Raw genomic sequence first — 14,030 nt, 5'->3', positions numbered from 1 at the left:
TCTATAGGTTATATTAATATTAATAGTCTAAGTAGGTGTAGTTATATCAGGAATAATAACAATTAAATTTAAGCTTAATTTTTCATCCAAATGATCTTTATTAATTACACATTTCTTTAATTTCGAAATTTATGGAAGAACTTGTAGTGTTTTATAACCAATGTTTTGGACTAATTAAGTGAGTCTATCATCAAAGCTTTAAACTGTAAGTTTGATAAGAGAGAGCGTGAATGGTTAGAGCAATTAATAGTTGATGGTTGATAGTTTAATGATAAGAATATTATTGTTTGCTTGTTTAATCACTTAATTTTAATGATTAATTTAAGTTTGTTAGATTTTCTAATTTATTACTCAGAATTATATATAAAAGTCTAGTATATTATTAATGATGATGATGATAATGATGGTTAACGTCCAGTAAGACCAAACTCTGGTCTATAGAAACAAATTATTTAATTTGATTTAAAATTTTATTTCTATACTCAAAAAGATTAGAGAGAAGCCTATTGTTTAATGAGGAGTTTAAAACATTTTTTTTTTATATCTATAAAATCAAATATACAAAATTAAAATCAAATTTACAACTATACTACTTTTTAACGACCACAAAGTTAAAAAAGTTGCTCTATTGCCCTACGCATAGATTGTAAGGATTTTAGTTTAAATTTACGGTTTCCATACCAAAGCGAATTTCTAGTTTTAAATTAAATGAGCTATCTATAATAAATTGTCGGGAACCTTAGAAATGCGTGGGGTCAACGGAGTTGGTATCATCTAACAAAACAACCTTGAAAAATTGTCATCCAACAATAATGTTGGTTGTGTTTATAAATAAAACGATAACACTTACATTCAACTTTAAAAAATTGCGTGGAAAATTATCTATCGGTGGTTGTGCTTTTAAATAAAGTTGTAACACGTACATACAACTTCAAATATCCGTGGGAAATTGTCAAACGGTGGTTGCGTTTCTAAAGAAAAATATGACGCTCACTTACAACTTTAAAGAGTTGCTTGGAATACGGTCAAACTGCTAACTTCCATGCCAGCATTTCTCATGTGTAAAGTTTACCCAACATAATCACTCCTAATGTAGACCCCTCATAAATCAACAATTACAACATCTCTCAAGTGTGAAGTTTACCTTGATAAAATGTAAAAGAACAACAGTGTCATAAACCCATTTATATCATATATTTAAACGATTCTAATATGCATTTAATATGTTACGGAGAAAATATTTTATATCAAGAAAGTTGTGCATTTGCTTCCCTACCACACTTAATATATGATATTCAATTTCTTCATATATATATATAATTGAATTATGCTATGTTAAAATCTATTCGAGAGATTATTTCAGTTATTTTCATTCTCTTGCAAGGATATTTCTAACAGTCAAAAACATAGTATCACTTTCAAATGTATTTGTCTTTATGTAAAATAAGGTTAATGTAGGGTTTGATAAACATGTGAGGAGAAAATATTATTATGTATTATTAAATGAAAATATTATATGGAGATACACTTTGAAAAGTATTAACTAAGAAAATGAGACAACTCAAAAATACTTTGTAACTAGAATTAATTCATTTTATTAACTAAGGGTATATTACAAGCTTAATTCTTCATCATGATTAGATTATAATACATCAAAATTTTAAATTATGATGATGATGATGATGATGATGTTTAACGTCCGCTGAGACCAAACAATGGTCTATCGGACTTAAAGAAACAAATTATTTATTTTGATTTAAGGTTTTAAGAAACAAATTATTTATTTTGATTTAAGGTTTTATTCCTATGCTCAAAAAGCTTGGAGAGAAGCCTCCCGAGCTCACTATAATTTTGACATTGTAAAAGGCTAGGAAGGTCAGTATTGTAACAAAGATTGTGAAACTGAGATCTAATGTGGTTGTACGTGGGGCACTCTAAGAGGAAGTGGTTTTCATCCTCGATGTTCCTATTCTCACATATATGGCAGATCCTTTCCATCCATGGCGTTTTAGGAACTGCCCAATGACCTGTTTCACTATGGAGCTCATGAGAATTCGTTCTAATCTTTGCTATATTAATTTTCTTCTTTGAGCTAGTTAAAATAGAGAGATACTTTTGATCTTCTAGGGTGGGGTTGATGACCTTCTTATAATAACTTAATTTTCTTTTAGCTGCTAAATCTTTCTCACACCACATTTTTTCTTTGAACTTAGAAGTGAAAATATCTTTAATGTTATTTATGTTTTGCAATGCATCATTTTCATTGATCTCCCAATAGTTTAACCAGGCCCTTGTGTCTTTATGCCACCCTCGATTGAGCCTTAGGTGGTTTTGGCTAGAATTTAAAGCTAGCTTAGGAAGTCTATGATCGTCTATGTTATTGAATTTGTGCTTGTACAACAAAAACCTAAGCATAGCTAGGCTCTCAATAGGGGAAAGACCTGCTTCTATAAGGAGAATAGGATAGGGTGTATTACTTTTAATTTTCAGGTTATAAGTTATAAAACACTTCTGGATTTGCTCAATCTTTCTCCATGATTCTCTAGAGATGCTGCAACCCCAAACCTCACAGCAATATAAGATAACAGGAGTGACTAAAGTTTCAAAGAGGAACTTCTTTTTATCCCACATTATGAGGTTTGCTATTTTACAATTATTTTCAAGACCAAAATAAGCTTTCCACCCCCCATTAATCCTTTTCTCAATGCTATGGTTCCAGTTGAGCTTGTGATGAATATCAATTCCTAGGTACTTGTAAGAATACACTTCCTCCAAGTTATTATTGTCATACATAAAATTAGCGTAAGTGTCCTTCTTGGATTTGATAATCATAACTTTTGTTTTGTCAGTGTTAACAGTCATACCCATGGTAGAGCAGAAATCCTTAAGAAGCCTGAGTTGCTTATCAAGATCAGATGGGCACCTTGCCAAAAGAACAATATCGTCAGCATAAAGAAGAAGGATGACGACTATCCCAGCTAAGATCGTGCCATCACATCCTGCTTCCTCTAAATAGCCTTCGAGCTTATCGATGTAAATGCCAAATAGGGTACGGGAGAAGGGGAAACCTTGTTTAACTCCAATGTTACACTTAATATCTTTCGACCACCCCTAATTGCTCTTTAGCTTGGCAATTACATTCTCGAATAACCTTATAGCGGCAGCTCTCAACTCGAGAGGAACCTTTAGCTCTTCTAATCTATTCCAAAGGTTGTATCTAGGAACCGTATCGAAAGCCTTTCTAAAGTCCACAAAGCAACAAAATAAATTGGATTTATCATTACGACATTCCTCCGCAATGATCCTAAGCGTAACAAGGTGGTCTGTTGTTGAGTGATGCCTTCTGAAACCTGCTTGGCCTTTAGCCCGCTTACCTTCACTTTCAAGCCATATGCTTAACTTCTTTTCCAAAATACTACCATATAACTTGGCTAAGACAGGGTTGATCATAATTTTTCGATAATTAGAGGGGTTATTTGTATCCCCACTTTTAAAAATAGGGATAATGAGGCTCTCAGCCCAAGGTTTAGGGAACCCTTTCTTGACTGCTTGATTGAAAAGCTTGTGGATGTGGGGGATGAGGACAGGACCTCCAATTTTTAAGATTTCCGCTTGGCAAACTTCAATGTCCTTAGCTTTCCCATTAGCGAGGCAATTAACCCCAAACTTAATGTCTTCTAAAGAGAAAACTTCTTTCGTTGTGAGAAGGGTTTCCAAATTATCCATGACATTTGGAGATTCATAAAGCCTTTTAAGATAGGAATTCCAATCGTGAAGAGCAATTTTATTATTATCCGTAGTCTTCCTAGCTAGAATCTGCCTCCAAAATTTCTTAGGAGTTACCTTAGATAGGTGTAAGAGATTTTGTTGTCTTTGACGAATGTACTGCCTCTTCTTCTTTTTAGTTAGGGCTTTGTATATTTTTATCTTGTCCATTTTAAGAGATTCATCAATAGCTTCCTTAATTGCTCTCCTCGCACTTTTACAATCTTTTTCATACCATGGATTGGTTTTGCTATTTCTTTTATTATTTGAAACTTCAATTGAGAACTTGTTAATAGAATATGAGAGGGTTGTAGTAGAATTATGATAGAGGTCTTCTATGTTGTCTATACCAGATAAAGGAAGCAAATTAGTTTTTAATTCATTTAGAAAGAGATCATTTTTATTTCTATCAAATATTAAGTTCTTTTGGCTGTAAGTATTATTTTCTATGGGAACTCTGTGCATGACAAAATTGAGAGTTATAAGTAAAGGCCTATGATCAGAGTCAGGTTCGTGGTCGTTTAAGATGTCAAAATTTATTATTTCGTTATATAATGGGAGATCAGAAATAACGTAGTCTACCACGCTGCTACCAAGTCCATGGATGCAGGTCATCTTACTGGAATTGGGCCACTTCTTTAGACCGTTGCAAATTATGAGATCCTGAGCACTACAGAGCTTGACTAGCTCCGACCCAAACAAATTTTCCCCGAGATCTTCAGAGCTCCTTTTCTACCTACTAGCTAGAGTAGGGTCTTCGTCTAACCAAAGAGGACTAGGGTTGGAATGATTGCTTAGAATAATAGCTTGGTTGTTTGAAGTTCGAGCATTAAAGTCGCCTATTAAAAGGATATTACCGTCATTCCTTAGGCTAGAAATATCATTCTCTAAACCATTGTAAGGGTTAGTTTTATCTAGATTCTTCTTCTTATAGAAGTTAGAATTGATGGGGGGAAATAACATATTGCTATGTAGGACTTTTTATTATAAAAATCACACAGGTTAAAAAAATAAAAGAACAATTTTTAGAGGAGTTAGCAACTTATGCCATAGTGATGCCATAATATATAACTACCTACATATCCAACAATCTTCTACTTGTTAAATACTTTATAAGATAAACAGAATGAAGTGCGCATACAACTAGTGAAGGAAGATACACCTACATAAGGACTGCTTAGTGACCCACAAGAACAGTGAGATTTCTTGGGTTGGTGTGTAAACTAGCATTGAACTACATGTTGATAATTATTTGATTTTTAGTAGTTTGTCAAAGGGCATAACTTTCTAGACTTATGTTCATGCATATGCATTTAAATAACACTTCCTTCTAGTTTTGAGGTATCTACATCATTACATTAGGCATTTGACCTTGCCAAACATAAGGATATGAAATCATATACGTATATAAAAGGAAAGATGGTTCCTCATCAACACAAATTAAGCCATCCCAATCTAAAATACGATATACCTAGGCTTTTCTTGTAAAATTTGCCTTGAAATGGAGCAACTAGAATTAATTCTTCTAACTCACTAAATTATGCATTTTATTTTGTTACAACGAAATAACAAATTAATCACATTGCAATTTCATCACGTTAAAAATGTTGTAGAAAATAAAATGTTGGAAACTGATAAATATAGAGCACACACATAAAAAATATGGCACTGTTATTTTTGGACCAATGTCCCTCGAAAAACCCAATGTGGGAAAACCAATAAAACATATGAGGGTTTTATTATTATGCAATAATGAAATTATAAGTAGAATCTATGGATGCCCAACTAACTATCCAATCCGAAAATATGTGACATAAATAATTAGAGAGAAAATTCTCTCTCTCCACAAGAAATCTTGGTCTTTGGATCGCTCTGAAAACTGGTCGTCCAACTATTGCCCCCTTCTGCATTGCCTCTATGCAAAACTTCACATGTGTGGCTTAGATCAACCACATATCAAGTTGTCTTATTTGTCTCCACTGCAGGAAGTGACTCTCAAGACCACTGGAATAGTTTCCCAGCCTATGGAAGCTTAGTCGACCTCCTTCTTAACTAAATTGAACTACTTTGTCTGAGCTATTGTGCGCAACTTCACTTTGGACTACTTCTGACACTTGTTTTTGCCTCCTTGGGACTAGAAATCTTCCTCTAGACTCATTTTCTCTGCCCCTCACTAACTCTACATCACCTCTTCAGCTTGAATTCTTATTTGTTGAAACACTGCAACTATGAAGCTCAATTTTTCCCAAGGAACTCGACCTCTAGTGTGTTTTACTTCAACCCCATCAACCTCATCCTATAATCTCTTGTTGGCTCACCAATGACCATGATTAAAACCTCATCAATGACTAAGATCATCTCTAAGTCAATCCATGTGAGTTTCTAGAGAAATATCACCTTTCTCAATTAATTCCTATTAATTAATCACTTTTCCTATGTTAGATTTAGGAAATATTTAATTATTGACTAATTCATTTAATCAGGCCATCTCTAGGGATTTTCTCCTAAAACGTATTCCAGGTTTTGGAGTTCTTCTGTTTCTAAGACTCTCTGAACAAATTCGAGACTAGAACATGTGTGATACTACCCAACCATCAAAAGCTAACACTCCCTCTTAGCAAGGAAGGTGTTCTAAATGATCTCATAACATCTCCTCCCATACATGCTACTGATGTTTGACAACTGTGATACCCACCAAGCCACTGCGCAACTCTGATTCATACACTACTCTAAGTTGAACCATTATGCATATGTGTTGCTGCTGACACTATCCTATACCACATGTACTTTTTCCAACTCTACGATACGTTGCAACGAATCTCATGTTGTTGATGTTGCAACTACTGCAATTAAGAACAATTATTTCAATCAATTGTATCTATGGACTTCAATTGTATCCTGAGTCACTAATTGCTTACCAGTCTTTTGCACTATCCACTAAGTTTATTTACATTGAAATTGTACTATGCTCCTCAGCATCTGACTAGAACTACTTCTACAACCATCCCTCATGTACTGACTGCGCTAGTTAGCACTGATCCATATGCTACTGAATATTGTGGACCCTTGTATCAAGGGCAATGATCCAAGAGGAAGCAATCGTCCGATGCTACCCTCAATGGACCCTACCCAAACCTCTGTAACTTTAGTAACCATATCTCATTATCACCCCACCTCTCTCTTAGAGGTATAACTACATACAAAGCGAAGTCTTCCTCCAACCTCAAGGACAAATGACAAATTTGTGCCGTAGTTGTCACCTGCTCCTGCTTCTCGTTCTTTTCCTTCTTCCTCTAAGGGCATCGAGTATTGTAGTGACTGAAATTACCACACCTAAAGCACTTAATCTTCGACACATCATTTTTCATCTTCTCTCCTCCCTATGTACCTTGTCCCTCACTTCCACCTTTGTTTTCCTATCCCTTTGATGTAAGGGCTACATTCTCCTTCTCCTTCACACCCTTCAGTCCTCTATTGATGCCACTGAGACTACTCTTCAGTAGAGAAGGTCACATCTCCTCTTGCATGAAATCTTCCCATAATTGATCCCAACCGAGTAGTTGATTTGATCGAGTGATGCCCTAGACAAAAGTAGCCCACTCCTCAGTGAAACCATTAGTCGCTACATGCACAAGTTTAAATTTGTGTGGTGTCTCTAAAACTATGGAAATCTCATTCTGGATGTCTTCAATAATAGTGACATAGGGGTAACTCTTTCTCCCTTCTACATCCTAGAGGTCCTCAATTTCTCCTTCAAGAACATCTTCTAATTCTTGGAAGGATTATGGTATAGTGCTATGATAGGATCCCACATCTCTTTGGTTGTATTCTTGGTCAGTATGTGTGAGACTATATGATCTCAAAATCAATGGAGAATCAACCTCTTCACCTTGTTCATCTCCCTATTTTAATAATCTAGCTGCTACGTGTATGTTGGTATAACTACAACTCTCTCTGCATATGTCCATAAGCCATGATCATCTAGCAAGAAAGACATATTGGCTTTCCAAATACAATAATTAGAAGTTCCATCTAGCCTATCCTAATATCAAAGTCCTGTTAAGGCCATTTTTAGTAAAACTCACAACTCGGAAAATAAACAAGAATATCCCCCTTTCTTGCTTGGTTATTTTCTCTCCAATTCACACTCCGTTCTGGAATGCAGAGTCCTTCTTGTTGGTGCTACCTCTGGAACAAGAAATTTTATATTTCCTTTAATACTGAACTCGAATCCCTCTAAGAATAATCCCTCAATGTGTGAAATTTCTCTTACACTCGATGTTGATTTTTCTACTGCAAAATTGCTGCAAAAACAATTGCACCCATATATGCCCTATTAATTTAGTGATTTTCTTCATCAGAACTACTTCCCAGCTTCACCACTACCTACTGGAACTCCTTTTGAGCGTTGTGAATTTTTCTTGCCACTTGCACTGGAAAATCAACACCTCTTCTCAACAGTTCAAACTTCCTAGCTAGCTCTTCGCAAATATGGAGAAATTTTTTTGTTGTTCCCTTTGAACTGCGAATTTATCCCTCTTCATCTATGATCCATTGATCTGTAAAATTCGCTTTGATACCATGTGAAAATTTCATTGAAATGCAACAACTTGAATTAATTCTTCTAACTGGTTTAATTATGTAGTTTATTTTGTTATGACAAAATAACAAACTAATCACACTACAATTTAATAACAATAAGAATGTTGAAAAAAATAAAATGATGGAAACTGAGAAATACAAAACAAACACATAGAAATATGACACCATTAGTTTTGGACAAATGTCCCCAGAAAAAAAAAATGTGGGAAAAGTAGTGTAACAAATGAGGGTTTTATTACTGAGCAACAGTGAAAATATGAGTACAGTCTATGGATGCCGAACTAGATATTTAATCAGCAAATATCTAAAAAAAGTAATTATTAGAGAGAAAACTCTCTCTCTCCACAAGCAATCTCGGCCTCTGGCTCCCTCTAAAATCGGGTTTTCCAACCCTTGTGTTGCCTCTACACAGATCCTCACACGTGTGCCTCAGATGAACCATAGATCAAGTTGTCCTTCTTGCCTCTACTACTAGAAGTGATTCTTTAGACCTCTAGAAGACACTCTCAACCTCTAGAAATTGAATTGACATCCCTCTCCATTAAATCAAATTACTCTGTTGAAGCTACTACAAAATACTTGCACAAATTCACTATGGAATAAATTTGCCACTTGTTGTTGCCTATTTGGAATTGGAAATCTTCCTCTGAACTCACTTTCTCTACCTCTCACTAAATTTACGTCAACTCTTTAGATTGAATTCTTATCTACTAAATCACTTCAACTTGGAAGCACTATTTCTTCCATGGAACTCGACGTCTAGTATGTTTTTCTCCAACCCCATCAACCTACTCTTATAATCTTTCATTGGTGTTAGAAATGTGGAAAGGAAGAAATATTTCTTGCCTTAAAAATTACTTGCGATATACTTATGTGCGTATTTTCTTTCTTTATATCCTTATTTATATTCTTCTTATCAATTATTCATCAAAATAAAACATGAATACCAAGGAAACTAGATATAGAAATGCAGCCAGGACTAAAACCCTTAATAAGGTGAAAACCTAGTCAAACTCTTCCACTAGTAGATTCAAATAAAAATTGAGACAATCGAAGGCCTTAAACTATACCAAAAGACCTTCCTCCTCCACCAAGTCAACCTTTCAAGATGATGAACTAGACATTAGAAGTCAATTTTTGTCAAATTTCTTCAACCCAACTTTAAGTCAGAATTTCAGCCCAAAGCTTCAGAATTTCAGCCCTACTATAGTCCTACAACTTCAGCCTTCCTACAAATTCAAAATTTTTCACATGTGAGAGACAAGAGAGGGAAAATGAGATCCTTCCTTCTTTGCTCATGGTTTCTTATTCTTCTAGGCTTCTTCACTCCTTCTTCTTCTTATTTTTCACTTCTTTCTCTTCTTCGAAATCAAGATCGAACTTGAGTGAGTGACCAAATTAGGTCAAGTAGTTGCCTTTATATATTACTTTTGGGTGGTCAAATTCCCTTAATGAAGTCGACTTGTATTCTTTTAGGCCGATTCATGGAGGAGGCTTAAATGACTCAATTTGCATCAAAATGAATTTATTTCTTGATGAACAAAGCCCAACAAGTGTCTATTACATGATGATATGCATAAGGACTCTTGGCATAAACCTTGGAATCCTACAATGGAGAATTTTACCTATTAACCATTGACCCAAGCATGAAACCCATGCTTTAATAAGTCAACTTATTTTAAATTCCTCTTTCTTTATTTCGACAAATACATTTCATCATGACTCAAATACAATTATGAAAATTGACACTAGTTACATTCTTCAGCATGTTGGCATTATGACATAGGTTTAGCGCTATGACACAAGTGTTGTCCTTGATGGCAACTCACTTATATGATAGATCATAGTTCAGGCTCATAGAATGAATGAAAAAGTGATATACGTAGGTTCCCCTTAACGAAGCCGGTATACACGCAGGTTAGACGACGAGAAGGCGCATATGCATTTACACACACTTTCACGCAAAGAAAAGCGTGTACATCTTGGAAAACTTGGTTTTGGTCCATGGTATTTGTTCTGTGGTATTTTGACCCATGGTATTTTGACCCATGGTATCTTGACCGAAGTGTTGACCCCAGGTGTTTGGTCCAAGGTATTGCTTCTAAGTGGTTTTGGACCATGGTATTGAGTAAGGCCTAAGACTATAAAAGGAGGAGGAGATTATTAGGAAAAGGCACTCAAGCATTGAATATCTAATGAAGAGCAAGATCTAGAATACTGGTAATTGGGTTATGGTACATAGCTGGATCTAAATCAAGGAGGAACCTGAGCGCTTGAAGAATGATAAGCTCTATTGAAGGGTCAAGATCTTAAGGCTTGAAGAGAAGTATCTTTGTGTGGTTTTTGATCTTTTATAATTGGCGCATGTCTTGATCTGTAAATCTGATGATCTGGGTATAAACAGATGTCTGAATAATTGAAAAGGGTAAATCATCTTTTACATATGTATACGCAGGTTCAATATAGCAAAGGCACAGATACACGCTGGTTTGGCAAATCAAAATAGCGTATATGCATGTATGCATTCATATAACAGTGTATGCATGCAAGTTCGACATATTGAAGTAGCAAAAATCTCATAAAATATGTTTTAGCTACTTCTGTTTACTATTGCAGTGTTTTGGGTTCTGGTACTCTTACTGTATTCTGGTCACAACATTCAGAGAAGTGATTGTTTGATTCAGATTTGGCTAGTGCAAGGGAGATTGATTGATGTAGATATATTTTGATGTTTGATTGATGCCATTGATGGATCTAGTCTGAAAATTTATGAAACGTGGTCCCTGGAAGAAAAGAGAAGGTTTTAACCTTCTGTAGGTTAGCACCTACGTACTAGTACATCAGCTGTACAAAAGCTAAGGGGGTTGTAGCTCCCTTCCAGGAGAAGCTGGAGAATGAGAGAAGGTTGTAGCCTTCTGTAGCTAGAAGCCTGTGTACTGGTATAAGACTGCAACAGTACAGAAATATTGTAAAAAGAAGTTTCTTATTAAAGGAAGATAGAGACAAATTGCAGCAGGTGGTTTTCACCCACATTGGGTTTCCACCTTATATCTTGTGTTCTTGTGTGTGATTCGATGCTCTTTTTTTACTGTACCTGTTACTTCTTATATGGTTCTGATACACAGATTAAAGATCAACTGACTAAATAATAAGTTTACAAGGTATATGCTGGTTGCTCTAAACACAGCTGCATACATATGCAAGTTGCATTAACTGAAGTAACGTACATAAATCTGTTTATGGAAATGAAATATTGCTAAGCTGCTAATACTGATTCACCCCCCCCCCTCGTCAGTATTATTTCCAACAATTGGAATTAGAGTAGGTCCTTCAGAAGAAGCTTGATCACTTGAAGGAAGATCTATCATCATGAGCAACTACGAAAGAGAGGCATCCATCAGGCCACCAATCTTTGACGGGAGCAACTTCATCTATTAGAAGGTAAGAACCATATCCTATCTTCAACCTCTTGGAATAGAAGTCTGGGATATTGTGGAAGGAGGATACACATTTCCATCAGCAACTCCTATAGATACGGTAGGTAAAAAGTAGTATGAAACAAATGCAAAGGCTATCAATACTCTATTGGGAAGTCTGTCACAATCAGAATTCGTCAAGGTTATGCAGATCAAAACCACCAAAGAAATATGGGGCAAGATCATTCTAAGCTATGAAGGAGATGATCAGGTAAAATGTGCAAACCTACAATCTCTCAGAATTCAATATGAGACTCTCAGAATGCATAATGATGAAAGTATAGCTAATTATTTCTTACATATAGATGAGATTGTTAATCGCATGAAAAACTTGGTGAAGAGATAAAATAAGTTACTTTAGTTGAAAAGGTTCTAAGATCCTTGTCTTCTAAGTTTGAACCAAAAGTTTCTTCCATAGAAGAAAAGCAGGATCTTCATAGTATTACTATGTCATAGATGCACGAAATCCTAATTACTTTCGAAATGAGAAAAGGGGGTCCATTAGATATGAGTGAAGCCACATTCAAAGCTTTAGGAAAAGGAGAACTCAATGAGTCAGGACATACATCAGAAGGAGAGGAAGAATCAAACTTTGTCAAGAACCTTCAACGGGGTTCTAGAAGATTCAGAGGTAAACTACCTTTCAAATGTTTTGCTTGTGGAAGTGTCGGTCATTATGCTGCCAAATGTCCTCACAAAGATAAGCTTGATAAAGGTAAGGAGTCAGAAAAATGGAATAGAAAACAAATTGTAAATAAGAAGAGCTACTATACGCATGAAGATAGTGATGATTTATCAAATAGTGATGAAGATGAAAATAGTAATGATTATAGACTTCTGATGGCTTTTGAAGATGATGATTTCTTGGATGCTTTAGATGAAGATGGTCTCTATGAAGAAATTTCTAAACTTAAAATCTGTTTAGAAGAAAAGAATATGATTATAGATAATGTTACATTCCAACTTGTTGAAAGGGGAAAACAAAATGAAAAGTTGGAATGTGAAATTGTGGGTCTAAGAAAAGAAATTGAGAAAGAAAAAGCTCTCAATCTTAAGTTTGCTAAAGGATCAGAAACTTTAGATGAAATTATCAAAGTGCAACATTCTCCTCTGATAAATACAAGTCTTGGATATACTGAAGAACCATCTCAAGCACAGAAGCCATCAACATCCAAAATCTATCTTGATGCAGCAAGGAGAAATGAACAGGTTGACAATCATCAACAGAGGCTTAAAGTAGATCACCGAGTAAATCAAGTTCAATCTACTTCAAGGATGAACAAAAGCTATAACCAACCACATGTAGATCATTCTCAATTTGCTTCAAGAATGAATGTCAATAGAAACTACAATCATCAGGTCAGTAGATTCGATAATTGTAGGAATTTCTTTAATGGGCAATGTTTTTCATGTCATAAGTTTGGACACAAAGCTGCTCAATGTGTTGCTTACAAGACCATCATGACTAGAGAAGCACGAAATCAAAGGAATGTGACTGGGATCATGAAAAGGACCTACAATAACTTTTCTGCTCTTGAAAATGAAATAGAATGCTCCATCTATAACAACTTTGGTCATGAAGACTCTAAATGCAGGAGTAAATTTCGGCAAACATCTCAGAAGGAGCAAGCTTCATTGGGTCCCAAAACATGGAAGAAGAAAGAACCACAAACCGAAAGATGTGGTATAGCCTTATATGCAGAAGGACAAGAAAATCAATGGTACATCGACAGTGGATTCTCGAAACACATGATAGGTGATAAAGAAAAACATCAGTCATATAATGCCTTAGAAAAGGAAAGGAAGGTCTCATTTGGAAATGACACTCCGGCAGTCATAAAAGGTAAAGGCTCTGTTCTCTTAGAGGAAAAGGTTAAAGCTAGGAATGTTATGTATGTTGATCGTTTAAAGCATAATCTATTGAGCATCAATCAAATGTGTGATCAAGGAAATGAGGTAGTATTTCGATCAAATGGATGTGTTGTTCGTGAGCTTGATATAGGAGAAACAACGATCAAAGGTGTAAGAACTCCAAAAAACCTATACATTCTCAAGGGGGGACAACAAAAGTGCTACCTACACAAAAATGATGAACATTGGGTATGGCACAGAAGATTGGGGCATCTAAGTTTCCCTCAAATACGAAAAGCATGTAGATACTAGGCGGTTCATGATCTTCCAGATATT

The sequence above is a fragment of the Pinus tabuliformis genome, chromosome 7 (genome assembly GCF_031772625.1).
Source record: "Pinus tabuliformis cultivar Carrire ecotype Pingquan chromosome 7, CPIR1, whole genome shotgun sequence".
Taxonomy (NCBI): Eukaryota; Viridiplantae; Streptophyta; class Pinopsida; order Pinales; family Pinaceae; genus Pinus; species Pinus tabuliformis.
The sequence above is the reverse complement of the archived record's forward strand: the minus strand, read 5'-3'. Positions refer to the sequence as shown.